The 15,337-nt window shown below is 46.1% G+C and overlaps 1 protein-coding gene across 1 annotated transcript in view; it reads left to right on the forward strand.

The window, feature by feature from the left end:
• Positions 1–12,358: 12,358 nt before the first annotated feature.
• The window catches only part of DTNB (dystrobrevin beta), a 168,363-nt gene continuing 165,384 nt past the window's right edge, over positions 12,359–15,337 (forward strand). The window contains exon 1 of the mRNA XM_053925400.2: positions 12,359–12,584. The gene's annotated coding sequence lies outside the window, so the exon portion shown is untranslated. The remainder of the gene's footprint in view (positions 12,585–15,337) is intronic.

A 15,337-nucleotide genomic window follows, 5' to 3' on the forward strand; every position in this document is an offset into this window, starting at 1 on the left:
TAAGAAGGCCTTCCCCATAATCTCAGCTCTTTTACACAACTGTCTGCTCGTTCCTTTTCAGCCTTTGTTCTCATGCGTGGTCTGTTGTAAATAGTTACAGTGACATTATACATATGGCCTTCTTTCACTTACTGTGAAGTCAGAAACACTTCCCTAGCAGTCCACAGCCTTCCCAGGAATCCTTGTAATGTCTACCTAATATCACCCAGGCAATAATGTATTTATCCTTTTTTTTTTAGACATTTAGATTGTTTCTGATTTTTTTTTTTTACATTGCACTATAGCCTTTCTCTTATGTTTAATTATTTCCATGGGGTAAATTCCCAAGAATGGGGTTACAAGTCAAGGGACATTTTTATGACTCTTGGTTCTTATTCCCATATTGCTTTCCAAAAGAGTCGTACCGATGTGCAGATAACGGTATTTCAGCGGCCCCATAGTCCATTGTACCGCCGACGCCCATGCAGATCCAACGTGTATCTGACTGCTTCTTACGTGGGAGGCACTTTCGTTGTGACTTGTGCATCCAAGCCTCTTCCTTTCAGAGTTGGAGGACATCTGCTCGTTTTATAAATGAGGACACGAGGCCCAGAGAAGGGAGGTACAGGGTCGTGGCTGCAGGTTTGAAAACGATTGCACGTGTCCAGTAAAGGGGATCTGCAGACCTGGAGGCCCCTGCACTCTCTGCTGTGCCCAGCTGGTGCAGTCTGGGTGTTTGCTTATTTCCTGTTGAAGCAGAGCTGAGAAGTGACACTGCAGGTTTGTCCTCTGGCTGCCGCCACCCTGAGAGTCTTTTCCATGGAGTGGCAGTTGAGGTGGGAAGGCTCCCGCGGCTAAGCCAAGACCTCTGTTGACTAATGAAAGACTTGCTGGTACTGCCTTCTAAAAGGGGCTCCTGTCCTCCTTGGAGTAGTTCCTGCAGACTGCGGCACATTGAACACGAAGTAGCCTAGGAAGCCCTGTCCTTCCCCTCCCCGAGGCCTTTGCTTACACCCCTGCTCTCTCTTGCAGAGCCGAGAGTACCCTTCCCCTGGCTCTCCGTGCACTCACCCTCTCTGATCTTTAAGTACTGGCTCCTCCAAGAAGGCTCATCATTTATCCACTGCTGCCTTATAAACCCATCCCAAGAATGTTTACTTAGACTAGTAAAGATTTAATTTCCCACGATTCTGTGACCGGCAGAGTGGTTCCTCTTGCTGGTTTGGCCTGAAAACCCTCACTCAGTGCAGGGTATGCAGGGCTGGGGGTCCAAGGTGTCTGGTGGCTGTGGGCCAACAAGCTTAAGGTCCGTGGCACAGGCAGACACACAGTCCCTACCTGGGGGCCACGAGCCACTGGATCATGACACACTGTAGCGCCTCCGTGGTCACAAACGGTTCCCATCCCTCCAGGAGCACTCTCACTCCTCCCAGGGCCCTTTCATGGATGTGAATGGAGGCCACAGAGGCCCCAAGGAGCACCCCTTGGTAGTGACCAGGACATGAAAGAATCCATGGTAGAGAACAAGAACAGGGGCCAGACTGCTGCAGGCTGAGCTTGAAAACTGCTGAGACACTGAGCCACAGGGGCTAATCCCAAGACAAGGAAGTCAAGACAAGAGTTGAGAAGCAGAAGAAAGATGGGCCAGCCCAGCATTAGTGACAAGAAAGCACTGTCCTGTTCCTGGGGACGTCTGGCCTCATGCATCTTTCCCTTCGACTCTAGGGAGGAGCCCCGAAGGGAAGGGAACACGTATCTCTCTTCTCTTCCCTTCCTCGCAGGGTAACAGGCACTCCGGAGACTTACATTTCCAATGTCCAAGTCTGTCTGGTAACATTCTGGAATGCAAGCAGCTCTGCCCCCCGCCCCCATCACTCCTGCAGGAACGGCCTGGCCAGAGTCGAAGCACACGTGGCAGAATCGACGTCTCTCTTCCACCCTGGCCTGTTCGTCCTTCGCACTCGCCCTACAGCCAGAAGCTCCCCGAATAATTAACTTTAATGAATGGAGAAGCTCAGTGGTTCTCCACTTTGGCCACACATTATGTCCCTAGGGAGCACTCTTAAAACTTCAGTTCATCTCGGGTAGATCCCGGAGGTACCTGTGTTTTCCAAAGCGCCCAGGTGATTGGTAGTATGCAGCCCAAGTGGGAACAGTTGCAAGGACTAATCTTGCCAGTTCAGAAAGTTCAGTCAACACAGAATTTGTTGATCTTTTGAGGTATCTGAAAATATCACATAAGTCCTTAGCCTTCGGTAAACTAGCAGCACCGAGGAGATATCTTTCCTTGGATACTGTGGCCTCTGGGTTGCCTATTGGGGTAATTCCTGAGGATCTTCTGGGGGTCCCCTGTAGCCTCTGGCCTCCTGAGCTGCCCCCAGTGTGGAAATATGGTAGCTACTCCTGTGATCTCACAGAAGTCACCCTAGTGGGTCAGTTTAGTGAAATCTCCAGTAAGACACTGAAGGACAGTTTTGTTGCTGCCGTCCCTGATGCAAATCTTAGAAAGTTTCATTCATAAAGGTTTTCCTTGCAATTTGCCACAGACTCTCTGAGTCCACAAGCTCTCATGGAAAATCAGAACACCCTTGTCCCAGCACCGCCTCTCTTTCTGGCCATCCCGTCCCCGTCCAGAGCCTCCCCTCTGTAGATTCTGAGGGGGAACCTTCCTTCCACGATTTTGGACGAGCCTGAGAACCAATGAAGCAGCCTCTGGGGGGAAGCATTTCCACATCGCTACCCACTGTGCAAACTACCGGTTCCTCTTTGTTTCTTCCAAAGCTGCCTCTTTCGGCCAACAGCAGCTACCTCATACTGCTGGCACCCCAAGATTTGGAGGTGGCAACTGTGCCCCGACTATGCACACCTCTGGCGTATCACGTCTGAGTGCTCATCTTTCTCTGAAGGCCAGAGTTTGTGTTTTGCTTGTCAGCATGTAAAGAACACTCCTTCTGCTTGTCACTTTAATCACCCTCTGCTGGACCCTTTCCAGCCCTATCATGTCATCTGGAAGTGCCGGAGAACAGAATGGCACACATTATGGTGTCAGTTTACCATAATCTGATGCAAGGATGGAATTGTGATGGTTTCCAGGATTCTCACCCACATGTTTTTAGGGTTTTTTTGGTGGGGGTCGGGGGACAGCACCGTGCATTCCCGACTTCAAGGAATGGTTTTTCAGTGCCATTAAATTATTTTCCTTGAGCTGTGGCGACCTTCCTGCCTTCCACATGACACTCAGCTGGCAGGGGTCTGCCTGCCTACACAGCTCTGTGCGCCCTCCAGCCTCCCTCCCGACGCCGTGGGCTTGCTGCCCAGCCAGACCTGCTGCCCTGAACGGCCTGGGCATTCACTGGGCTCCTCTTCCCGCATCGCTTACAACCATGGAAACGAAGGCCTGGATGTTCAGACTGCAGAATGAAAATGGGGCAGGTCCTAGCAGAGATTTTTAAAAATACTTATTCCTGTTATTAAAAAAGGGCATGTTCACTGAAGACATTTTGAGACTATGAAAAAATACAAAGAAAATTAAAATCACTCTTAATCCTACCCCCACAGGTAATCCCAGAATATAAATCCCTGGATTATATCCTTCCAGTCTTTTATTCTGGGAGCACCACACACACACACACACACACACACACACACACACACTCTTTCCCTTTATTGTTTTTGTAATATGATATTTGATATCTAACAACTACGCCTGAAGATAATATAACATTGAATGTTGACTGTATTGAAAAAAATTAAAAATAAATATACTTGATACAAAAGAATATGTGGAACATCATACACACGCAAACAAAGAAATAAAACGTTACGTATAATTGGCGATAACCATCACTCACCGAAGTGCTCCCCCAGCCACCACTTCCTGGTGCAGGGTAACTATTTTCTCCAAGTTTGGGTTTGTTCTTCTCTTGCTTTATAAGAGTAATTCTATAAATTATTTGGGTTTACTTGATTTTAAGCTTTATAAAAATGGTATCATTTATAATCATATGTCTCTTGCTTTTTTCACTCAAAAATACATTAGTTCACTTTATCCATGTTGCCTTATGTAGAGATAGTTACTTCATTTTCTCCGCTGTCTAGTATTTCCATTATAGATACAGGCACGACTTATTTACTCATCCCTCTGTTGTTGGACATTTGGACTGCTGCTCGCACTGTGCCATTACAGCCGCTGCCTGTCCATGCCTCTGGGGACCTGTGTTGAGAGTGCCTTTGCGGGGAGATCGTTGGATATAAAGTATACAAAATTTCATTCTGAGCCATTACCAAAGTCACGGCACCAATTTACATCCCAGCATCAGTGCGCTGGGTCCCAGGTGAGCAACCCCCTGCCCAACATTCTAAATGATCAGACTTTAAAACTTTTGCCTTCTTAGTAGCTGTATACATTTGTAGTATTAATGTGCATTTTCCTGAATACATGCCCTAATGAAATTGAAGATCTTTGCATAGGTTTACTTTCCATAAGTGTTTGCTTTTCTTTAAAATGTCTTTTATGCTTTTGCCCCCTTTTTTATTAAACTCATCTCTCACACATGTTTAAACAAAATTTGAATCGTGCTACATACACTATTTTACACTTTCCCATGACATGAAATATTCTTTTACACTGTGATTTTAATGCCTGTGGCATCTTCTATCTCATGGATACCTCATAATTTAATTAATCAAAGCCCTGTACCTTAAATTTCTTTTTTTTTAGTTTCTAGATATAACTCTGGTAAGCTACCCTAATGCATAAATTTACACATATCACTTAATGTTTTCACAAAATAAACCGCAAGAATTTGAATTTCTTGGTCAAAGAATATCAACATTTTTTTTAAAAAGATTCCATTTATTTTCAGAGAGAGAGGAAAGGAAGGAGAAAGACAGGGAGAGAAACACTGGTTGCCTCTAGCACCCCCTACTGGGGACCTGGCCCACAACCCAGGCATGTGCCCTGACCAGGAATCAAACTGGTGACCCTTCAGTTCACAGGCAGATGCTCCATCCACTGAGCCACACCAGCCAGGGCAAGGATGTCAACATTTTAAAAGAGTTTGATGTGTTTTCCAAATCACCTTCCAGAAAGGTTGTATTATTTATATTTCTCCCCCAAACACTTTAACACTGGGTATTAAATTTCAAATATTTTGTTAATTTGTAGATATTAGAAATAAAGATAATCAACATTTTAAACTATTCTTATTGGCCATTGTGATTCTTCTTTTACTGGTATTGATTCTTCCCCCCCCCTCCCAGTTTATTGTTTGCATTAGACTGAAGGTGTATCAAAGCACTATATTCAATGACTTGGTTTACTTCTTTCTCCTTCTTCAGTGTGGTTATGCCATTCATTTGACATCCAATTGGGTTTATTTGTTTCTGTTTGCATTTAGTTACAGGTTTTAATTTTTCCCTATGCTTATGGATTTCATTTTATTTTTTGAATGTATGTGACATAACATGCTTCCAAAAGCCAAACTATACCAAAAACATGATGTAATCAGCATTGCCCCTCCCTCCCTACACTTTCCACCCCGTTCCCTCACTCAGGTCCTTACAGACAACCAACTTCATTGTTTTCTGGTTTATTGTTCTTGTGATTCTTTTTACTAAAATAAGTAAAAGGTAACATACTCTATATTTGCTTTTTTGCTTTTATAAGCTAATACTACACCCTGGAAACTGTTACATATCAGTTCATAGTGTTTTTCTTTTTAAATTTTTTTCAATTACAGTTTACATTCAATATTATTTTGTATCAGTTTCGAGTGTACAGCATAATGGTTAGACAGTTACATAATTTATGGAGTGGTCCCCGATATTTCTAGGACCCACTTGGCAGAGGCATAGTTATTATGATATTATTGACTACATTTCCTAATCTATACTTTACATCCCCATGACATTTTGTAACTACCAATCTGTACTTCTCAATCCAGGAAGACAACCTGTACTCCTATTTGTTGCTTCCTAGTAGTTGATTATGTGGAAGGACCATAGTTTATTCCCCAGTCTTCTATGTTTGGGCATTTAGGTAGTTTCCAATATTCTTCAAATGATGCTACAATGTAGAAGCTTACACGTGTAGGAGTGGGTCGTACCTTTGGAGGTATCTTTTGGGTAAATTCCTAGAAGTTGGAGTGCTAGGTTGGGAGGTAAATGTATAAATTGTTTCATTAGATATTGCCAAATGCTCCCCACAGGGTTTCTACTATTTTTTACTCCCTCTAGTAATATTTGTCTACTCATAACCTGACCAACACAGTGCGGCTGTGTGTGGCTATCCAGTTTGCCCCAACACCATTTATTAACAAGTCCTTCTTTGCCCTAGCTGGGTGGCTCAGTTGGTTGGAGCATCCTCCCAGAGAGTAAAAGGTTGTGGGTTCGATCCCCAGTCAGGGCACAAAAAAGTCCTCCTTTGACTTAGTCATTTGGCTGCTTGTCATGTACTAGATTTTTCATATGCAGTTGGATTGGTATCTGTATCTTCTATTTAGTTCCATTGGTCTGCTTATTCCTGTGCCAGAACCACTGTATTTGCATTCAGGAGCTCTGCAGTATGTTTTAGTATTTACTAGGGCTAGTCACCTCTCATACCTCCTCCTTTTCAGTGCCTTACTAGCCGTTCTTGAGTGTCTATTTTTCCAAAAGAACTTTGGAATCAATTTCTTTAGCTACAGAAAAAAAAACTTGTTTGTATTTTTTGAGGGGAATCATATTAAATTTAGAAATTAACATAAGGAGAACTGTCATCGTAACAATGTTGAGATATTTTAACCAAAATAAAGAAATTTCTTGTTCAAGTATACTTTCGTGTCTTTCAGGATTGTTTTATAGTGTTCCTCTTTCAAAGAACCAGATACATTGATACCCAATTCATATACCTTTTAATTCATCTATTTTAAGTGTGTGGTTTTGGGTGTATTCACAAAGTTGTGAAACCATCACCACAATCAACTTTAGAACAATTTCACCAATTCAAAAAGTAACCTCATATCTATTAGCAATCCTTTCTCAACCCTTCCAACCCCTCCAGCCCCTGGCAACCACTAATCTCCTTACCATCTCTATAGATATTTGCCTGTTCTGGATATTTCATGTATTGTACAGAATCATGTAATATGTGGTCTTCTGCGACTGGCTTCTTTCACTCGGCCTAACGTATTCACGTGTCATCCACTACAGCATGTATTCCATTCTTTTTTATTGCTGAATAATATTGTATTGTATGATTGGATTCACCACATGTTGTTTATCCATCAATTGATGGAGTCTGGGGTTGCTTTCATCTTTTGGCTATTTTGAATAAGACTCTATGAACATTTGTGCATAGCTTTTGTGTGGGCATATGCTTTCAAGGCTCTCGGGTGCGTACTCAGAAGCAGAACTGCTCGCTCATAAGATAACTTCACGTTGAACATTTTGAGGAACTGCCCAGCTGTTTTCCGGAGCAGCTGCACCATCCGCATTCTCACCAACATGCTGTCTGCAACTGTCGTCATAGCCGTCCCCGTGGGCGTGGAGAGGCACCGCATCCTATTTTGATTGACATTCCACTAACAGCTAATCGTGTTGAGCATCTTTCTGTGGGATTATTGACCATCTTCTCTGAAGAAATGTCTGCTCGAATCATTTCCCCATTTTCAGCTGGGTTATTTGTTTTATAACTGTAGTGTTTTGTTTTTTTTTAAATATATTCTGGGTATGTTTCTTATCCTATATATTATTTTAAAATATTTACTCCCATTCTGTAGGCTGTCTTTACACTTTTTTAATGGTGTCTTTTGATGCACAAAAGTTTTACATTTTGATAAAGTACAACTTGTCTATTTTTTCTTTTGCCACCTGTGCTTGTGGTGTTGTATCTGATGAGGCTTTGCCATACCCAGAGTAATGAAGATTGACACCCATGTTTTTGTCTGAGAGTTTTTATAGTTACAGCTTTTATGTTTAGGTAGTTGAAGTTCTACCCAGTCCTGCAGAATGTGACTGCATTTGAAGGTAAGGTCTTTAAAGATATAATTAAGTTGAAATGAGGCCACTGGGTGGGGGAGCCCTACTCCAGTACAACTGGCGTCCTTGTAAGAAGAGGAGACTAGCACAAAGATGCTCCCGGAGCAAAGGGAAGGCCCTGTGAAGGGCACAGGGAGAAGGCAGCCATCTACAAGCCGGAGACAGAGGCCTCAGAAGAAACCAACACTGTCAGCACCTGGGTCTTGTACTTCTAGCCTCCAAAGCTGTGAAGAAATACATTTCTGTTCTTTAGGCCAGTCTGCGGTACTTTGTTATGGTAGTTCTAGCAGACTAATGCATAAACCCCACTTGGTCACGGCATGCTATTTTCTTAAATCACATGGGCTTTGTACTTTTTTTTGAGAGATATAACTTCCTCTGTTTCTTTCCCTCCCGTATAGGAGGGGCAACTGCAGTTCGTGGGCCACGTTGAGACTGCTGCCTACTTTGGTAAATCCAGTTTACGTGAGGCGTAGCCACAGCCGCTTATTTGCATCTCATCTCTGGCTACTTTTGTGCTACTGTGGCCGAGTAGAGTGGTTAGGCCTGCAAAATGTTTACTACCTGGTGCTTTAGGAAAAAAATTGCTGATCCCTGTTGTAGTACTCGGGGTGGGCTTATGTGCATAGCTCCTTGAATTATAGCACTTTAGAAAGTTTCTTCTGTGGCCTTTGATGTTTGCAAAACGGCATGATGGATAGAAAATCCTTAACTTGCATCTCCTTTCCTTGGGTCTTGAGAAAGTTCTGCATCATTATTTGCCTTGTTTGGCTCTTGAGAAGTCCAATGCCAAATATTTTGGTTAACAGACTCCATAACAAACTATGTATCCTAAAAAGTAATGGCTTAAAGTAAGGGCTGTTTTTATTATAATTTCACAATATTTGTGGTCAGGAAACTGGGCAGGGTTGAGCTGGATGATTTTCTGCTCCACATGGCTTCGACCGGGGCCACTCAGTGGTACTTAGCTGATGGCTGGACTGATATAAGGCATCCGTGATGACTTCGCTCCTACTGGCTGGGATTCGCCAGGCCCCTCTGCTGCGAACCTCTCCACAGAGAGTTAGATATTTTACAGAGTGGCTCGGGGCTTCAAGAGCTAGTGTTCCCAAAGTCCCAGCTGGACTTTTCAAGACTTCTCCTGACCTACACTCGGAAGTCCTATACATAACCTCCCACGTTCTATTGGTCAAGCAATTCACTCAGGCCAGCCTGGAACGACAGAGGTGATAGGGAATGTGCAGCCATGTTTGATGTCCTGCAGCCTGGTGTTCTTACCCTTTTAAGCAACTGGAACTTTCCACGTGGAGATTTGGAAGATCATTATTATTTTTTTGTCTAATAATTTTAAGATGCTAGCTCTCAGAATCGATCATACTGTGGTCGTTTCCTCAAGCTCCTGTGGGTCCTTTCATTATGTGGATTTAAATTTTCTCATTTCCAGAAAGTTTCCTGAATAGTAGTTTCCTTATACCAGGAACTTTAGGGACACACATTTTGGACATTCTTTGCTTGTGTTCAAGTGGCACTCCAGAGAGAGAAATAAGTACAAAAGTATGGAGGCGAGAAAAGGTGGGGACACCCAGGAGTCTGGGCGGGGTGTGTGCAGGGAGTGACAGGACAGGCCGGGGCTAGATGAATGGAAGGTCTTGTGCGCCACACTGAGCGGCGACACCACGGACAGCACGTTTCTGCAAGTTTTTTTTCTGACGCACAGTGTGGAATGTGAATGGGAAGGAACAAGCCTACAAGAGGGAGACAAGATAAAAGGCTATTTATTACGTTAGTCTGGGGGAGAGGGGCTGAGAGGGACAGATTCTGGAGTTACTTACGGGGGAAATCAACAGGGTTGCTGAGTGTCGTGGGGAAAGGGAGGGAGGAATCGCGGATGACTCCCAGGTTTCTGAATGGGGCGTCCCAGTGGACGGTGCTGCTAACATGTGGAGCCGGAGGGGTCTCTCGGACCTTCAGGTGGGTGCGTCTGGCAGGTTTCGCATGTCTAGAACTCCGATGACTGGTCTGAGCCAGGTCACGCGTGTGGGAGTTGCTGATAAGTGTGGCAGATGAAGGCAGGGAGTGAGGGAATGACTCAGGGAGGACGCATGGAGATGAAAGCTGAGGACGGTGGAGACCAGACGGGAGTGGCCCCCAGGGTTAGCAGAGGAGTCCGGTTGTGCAGATAACTGGGGTTTCGGGAAGACTGGAATGCTCTGAGTGGCCTGGGGCATTTGGGATTAACCAACCACAAGGACCGAGACAAGTGCTGTGACGTGGCGGCGGTGACAAAAGCGACACAGCCACCAGGTGAGAAGTGAGAAGCTGCTCCGTTGGCTAAGATAAACTACTTCCAAAGTGTTTGTGAAAGAATTTGAGGAGACAGAGCAATAACTATGGCGCATTCAAGAATGACAGAGGGGTTTCTTCCTTTTTCTTCTTCTTTTTTTTAAATCCTTACCCAAGGACATGCTTACTGATTTTAGAGAGAGGGGTGGGAAGGGAGAGAGAGAGGGGGAGAGAAACATGGATGTGAGAAAGAAACATGGGTAGGCTGCCTCTCGAGGGCGCCCCTACTGGGGACAGGACCTGTAACCTAGGTATGTGCCCTGACCGGGAATTGAACCCATGATCTTTCCTATGTGAGACGTTGCTCCAGCCAAGTGTGCCACGTTGGCCGGGGCTCTTCCTTTTTCTTTAGGACGGGAAAAGCTTGAATATGAATAGATGTTGAAGGAATACAATAAGTAGGTAAAAAAGGAGTTGGTGATTTTCGGGGAGAGGGGAGAATGATTGAAATACGTTTGAAAGATGTTTTCTGAGGACTGGGGAGGTGATGAAACACAGAACCTAAATAGGGAAATGCTAATAGGAGGGCACTTAAAGTAGTCAGTTTCCAGAATGGTTTACAACAGTCTGGCCCCCATATTGAAATTACCTTGGCTTCCATCAGTAGGGCAACTATTTAAATATTTAAAGCAATATTTACATATTTATCTTACATCATTTACACATGTTTTCTTCTCGGAATAGGATCAATATTTTACCCTTTCAATGCCTCCTCCACAGCTGGTGCTCCAAAGTGGCAAATGAATAAACAAGATGTCTCTTCTCGGCATTCTTAGTATCTTAACATATCAGAACCCAGTCAAGGCCCTGCATGCAAGCGACAATGTCCTCTAGGCAGGCAAAATTGTCGTGAGGGTCCCACGTGAAAGGTGATGTCTTTTTCTGAGGAATCTGTTTACTCCCACTCGATAGAGTTGGTTGCCAGCATTTTTCCTTCACCATAGGAGTTTAAAAATAGGAAGAGGAGAGGAGGAGGAAGAGTTTGTTCTGAAGGCGGGCAGACAGCAGCAGGAGGTGGCTCATCTGCCTCATCATAAGGTGCCAAAAAGCAGTCAACGACCAGACTGAAAGCCTGCTGGCTCCACTTAGGGAGTCAATGTACTTCACTCACGTACAATGGTCCTTAAAGGACACTGCTGTTTTCAGCCTTAACTAGCGTTGAGGAGAACGATTCTCTGAGTCATTAAAAAGGCTGAGCCGTCTCTAATTTGGAGTCATCCTATGTTTTACATGGTTTGGAAAGGATTTTATCAAAAATGTATAATATTAAAACCAAAAAGCTGATGTGAGATGGGAAACCTCGGCAACCCTCTGTTCACTTGCCCAAGCTGTTCACCTAGGCTCTGATGTCCTTCCCCTTTTCTACTAAGCCTCTTTTTTTTTTTTTCTTCCTTCAAGGCTGAACACAAAAGCCACCTCTTCTAGGAACCTGTCTCCACGGTCCAAGAGGAAGTAATCTCTTCCTCTGAAGCCCTCCACAGTATCTCACTGTGACTGGCTTTGCACGGGTCACCAGTCCGGGTTGTTTATACGGCTCGGCTGCTTTTCCTCTAAGTTATGCGCTCCTCGAGACCAAGGACCGTGATCGTGACGGTGTACCCACCCAGCACCTGGCACGGCGCTAGGTACCGAGTCAGTGCTCAGTAAACGCTTGCTGAGTTGAATTAATTTGGAAAAATCATTCAGGGGAGGATCTCGTTTCCCGAGGACTGGATGAATGATTCATGGGGTGGTTCTTCGCATTCTTTACCGCGCAGTCACGTCGGGCGGAGTATCCAGCTCGCCTGGCAAACACCTGCAGAGTTGAAACGCACCTCAGCCGCCCGCCGTTAGCGTGCGGGAGACGTCCGCAGGCGACGAGTTTCACTTGCCCTCCGCGAACCCCGAGGCGAGCTGGGGAGCGGGGCCCGCCCGGCCGCAGGGGGCGGGGCTCGACGGGAACCCAGCCACTTGCCCGCCCCCTCCCCGGCGCGGCGGAAGCCACGCCCCCAAGCGCGCACCCGCGTCGGTAGCGCGTGCCCGCCTCTAACCCTGAGTCCTCGCGCCCTCGCGCCGGGGGCGGGCTCGCTGCGCGTGCCGGGCGGGGGAGCAGCGCGAGCAAGGCGCTGAGAACGTTCGCCGCGGGGGCGGCTCCAGGGCCTGAGAGCGCTGGTGCCGTCTCTGCTGCGAACGCCGGGCCGGAGGTGGCGGAGGAGGCTGCGGCCGCGGGACACCTTCTCGACGCCCCCTGCTCCGGCCGGGAAGTGAGTATGGTCGGGGTCCGCGGCGGCGGCGGCGGCGGCGGCGGCGGCCGCCGGCTGCGTTAGAGGTGCACGGTGCTGGAGCCTCGCACCCGCGGGGAACGGGAAGGAGCTCGCGCAACCCCCGGACCTCGGGATCCTGCGTGGGTGCAGGGCCAGGCGCGGCGGAGATGGTGCGCGGGGAGCCGGGGCCGCTGCACGGCGCGCGCTGCGAGAGAAGACGGCGCCGCGCTCACGGCCCTGGAGGGGCGAGCGGAGGGGATGGAGCGGAGCCTGGGGCCGGCGCTGCCGGGCTCTGAACTCCGGGCCGGGGAGGGGGGACTCCGGGTTCCCGAGCGCGCCGTGGTCGTCGGGCGCAAAGCCGGGGTGCGGGCGCTGGGCTGATGCTGCTGGAAGGAGGCTCTGCTTTAGGTGCTGAAAGGGGGCAAAGGAGGCAGGTCCTGGCAGAGGGCAGGTGAGGCAGGCAGGCCCTGGCAGAGGGAAGGGAATTTATTTCAGATCACCCCAAAACACTGTTTCCCGTGGTGCCTAACAGTGAACCTGTGCACCCTGTCACCCGTGGAAGGAAAGTGTGCTGGGAGGAGGGAGGATGCAGCTAACGAATGCTTGCTGTTCAGTTCCTGTGCCAGGCCTTGGGATTATGAAGACCTTCCAGCATTCTTAGCAAATGTTTATTGATTAGGTAGCTACCGCGGGTAGAGAACCGTGTTCAGCACTGGGACCGCAAAATAGTATCAAACACAGCCATAATTTGCTATTTAGGTGCTAACAATTCGTTTGTGAAAGTATGTGTATAAAATACAAAGCAGCATTGAATTTTGTTTCACACCTTATTCACTTTAGGTCTCTTTCCTTTTTTCCCAGTATTGGAACATTGGAGCCATACATTACTTGGCTTGGAGATAGAGCAGGAGGGTCAAGGAAGCTTGTGGGAGAAACTTAGGATATATTTTGAAGGCTCTACTGTGTAACATTTAAAGGGAGAGAAGAAGAAAACATTTGAAAAGAGAAGAAGTTCTCTTCCTTCCCTACTATTATTAAGCTCCGTGACTATTCACTGCTAAATCCTCAGTGACAGTTTCACTTAGCATAATGCTCTCCAGTTCCATCCATGGTGTTGGAAAGGGTGGGAGCTCCTTCTTTTTGCTGCGTGGTATTCCATTGTGTAAATATACCATAGTGTTTTGCTAAGTGAAATAAGCTAGGTGGTGAGGCACAAATACCATATGATCTCACCTTTAAGTGGAACCTAATCAACAAAACAAACAAGCAAGCAAAATATAACCAGAGACATTGAAACTGAGAACAATCTGACAGTAACCAGAGGGGAGGTGGGAGGGGATCATGGGAGGGAAGGCGGGGAGGGTTTTGAGGAACAGCTGTAAAGGACACAGGGACAAAACCAAGGAGAGGAGGGATGGGAGGTGGGGATGGCTGGGGTGGGTAGGGACTGGTGGGGGGTAAATGCAGACAACTGTACATGAACAACAATTAAAAAAATGCTAAATATAACATGTAATTGAAAACAAAAAGGAAGTTAAAAATAAATAAGTAAATCCTCAGTGACAAGAACAGTGCCTGGCCCAACAGCAGTTGAGCAAGAAATGCTTATTGCCTGAATGAATGAAGCAGGCACGGTTCTGCTGTGTATTGCACGGAGCAGTATTAATCACTCTGGATGGCTGACGGGCGTCCCCTGTTCCTAAAGTCCACCTCCCCCCTTTTTCTGCCGCGTAAGGTAACCCAGGTTCACAGGCCTGGGCATTTAAAGCCATGGCTAATTGCAGGTTGGCCCGTCAGGAACTTAGTCCCTGGGCCATTGCCTCAAATCATCCCCTTTCTGGCTCTTCTCTTTCTGTCACTTGAAGAAGAGTACTTTTGTCTAGGGAACATTTTTTTTTTTTTTAACTTTATCCTGGTTCTTGGATGGTAGGTCTGCAGTAAGAGAATGAATGTATCTCTTCTCCTCTGTATGGGCTGGAATTCTGCCTGTTCTCTGCCTTGGGTGGATTTCTGGACTCTGCAGCTCCAGTCTGCTGTTTCAGTTCCCTGGGTTGCAGTGCCTGTTAGGTTACTTTGCCTGCCAAATTAAAACTTGACCTTTTATGAGTTCTGTGAGGATTTTTATCATACATACGTGGAGCCACCTTGGAGGGGGGTTATGCAGTCGAAGCAGTGCTGACGAGGTTTTTGAGAGTCCACTCTGTGTGTGAGAGACAGAATTTCTACTTAGAAAATTAGACGTAGAACCAGTAGAATGCTGAGTTACCCCTTATTTTATATCCTTACTAGAAATCTCTAAGGACCTTTGTTTCCTCATTTAAAAAAAATCAGGTCACATTAATCCAAATTTGGCATTGTGTGATCAGTCTTGTAGAATGAAGTTAATTTCTTTGTAGGTTTCATATTGTGTACTTCAGAGTGCGTCTAGCAGGCGTCTTCCAGTTCTTGTTTGGGGGCTTGTAATTTGGGTACCTTCTTCCAGGTTCTCCCAATGATAATATATTTTATTCATGTATTTAATTTACATTTATTTTAAAGTCAACTTTACTGATGTATAGTAAGTATAGTACGTATAAAGCGCATAGAGGTCCATGTACAGATGGATGAGTTTTGAAAATGTGTGTACTTTGTCACCACTATCCCGGTCAGGATGTAGAAACCTGCATCACCCCAGAAAGTTCCCTCTTTCTGGTTTGCAGACCCCTCCCCCTTATTTAATTCATTTCTCACTACACAAGCATCAGGGATGTGGT

This window comes from Desmodus rotundus, chromosome 5, assembly GCF_022682495.2.
Source record: "Desmodus rotundus isolate HL8 chromosome 5, HLdesRot8A.1, whole genome shotgun sequence".
NCBI classification, from domain to species: Eukaryota; Metazoa; Chordata; class Mammalia; order Chiroptera; family Phyllostomidae; genus Desmodus; species Desmodus rotundus.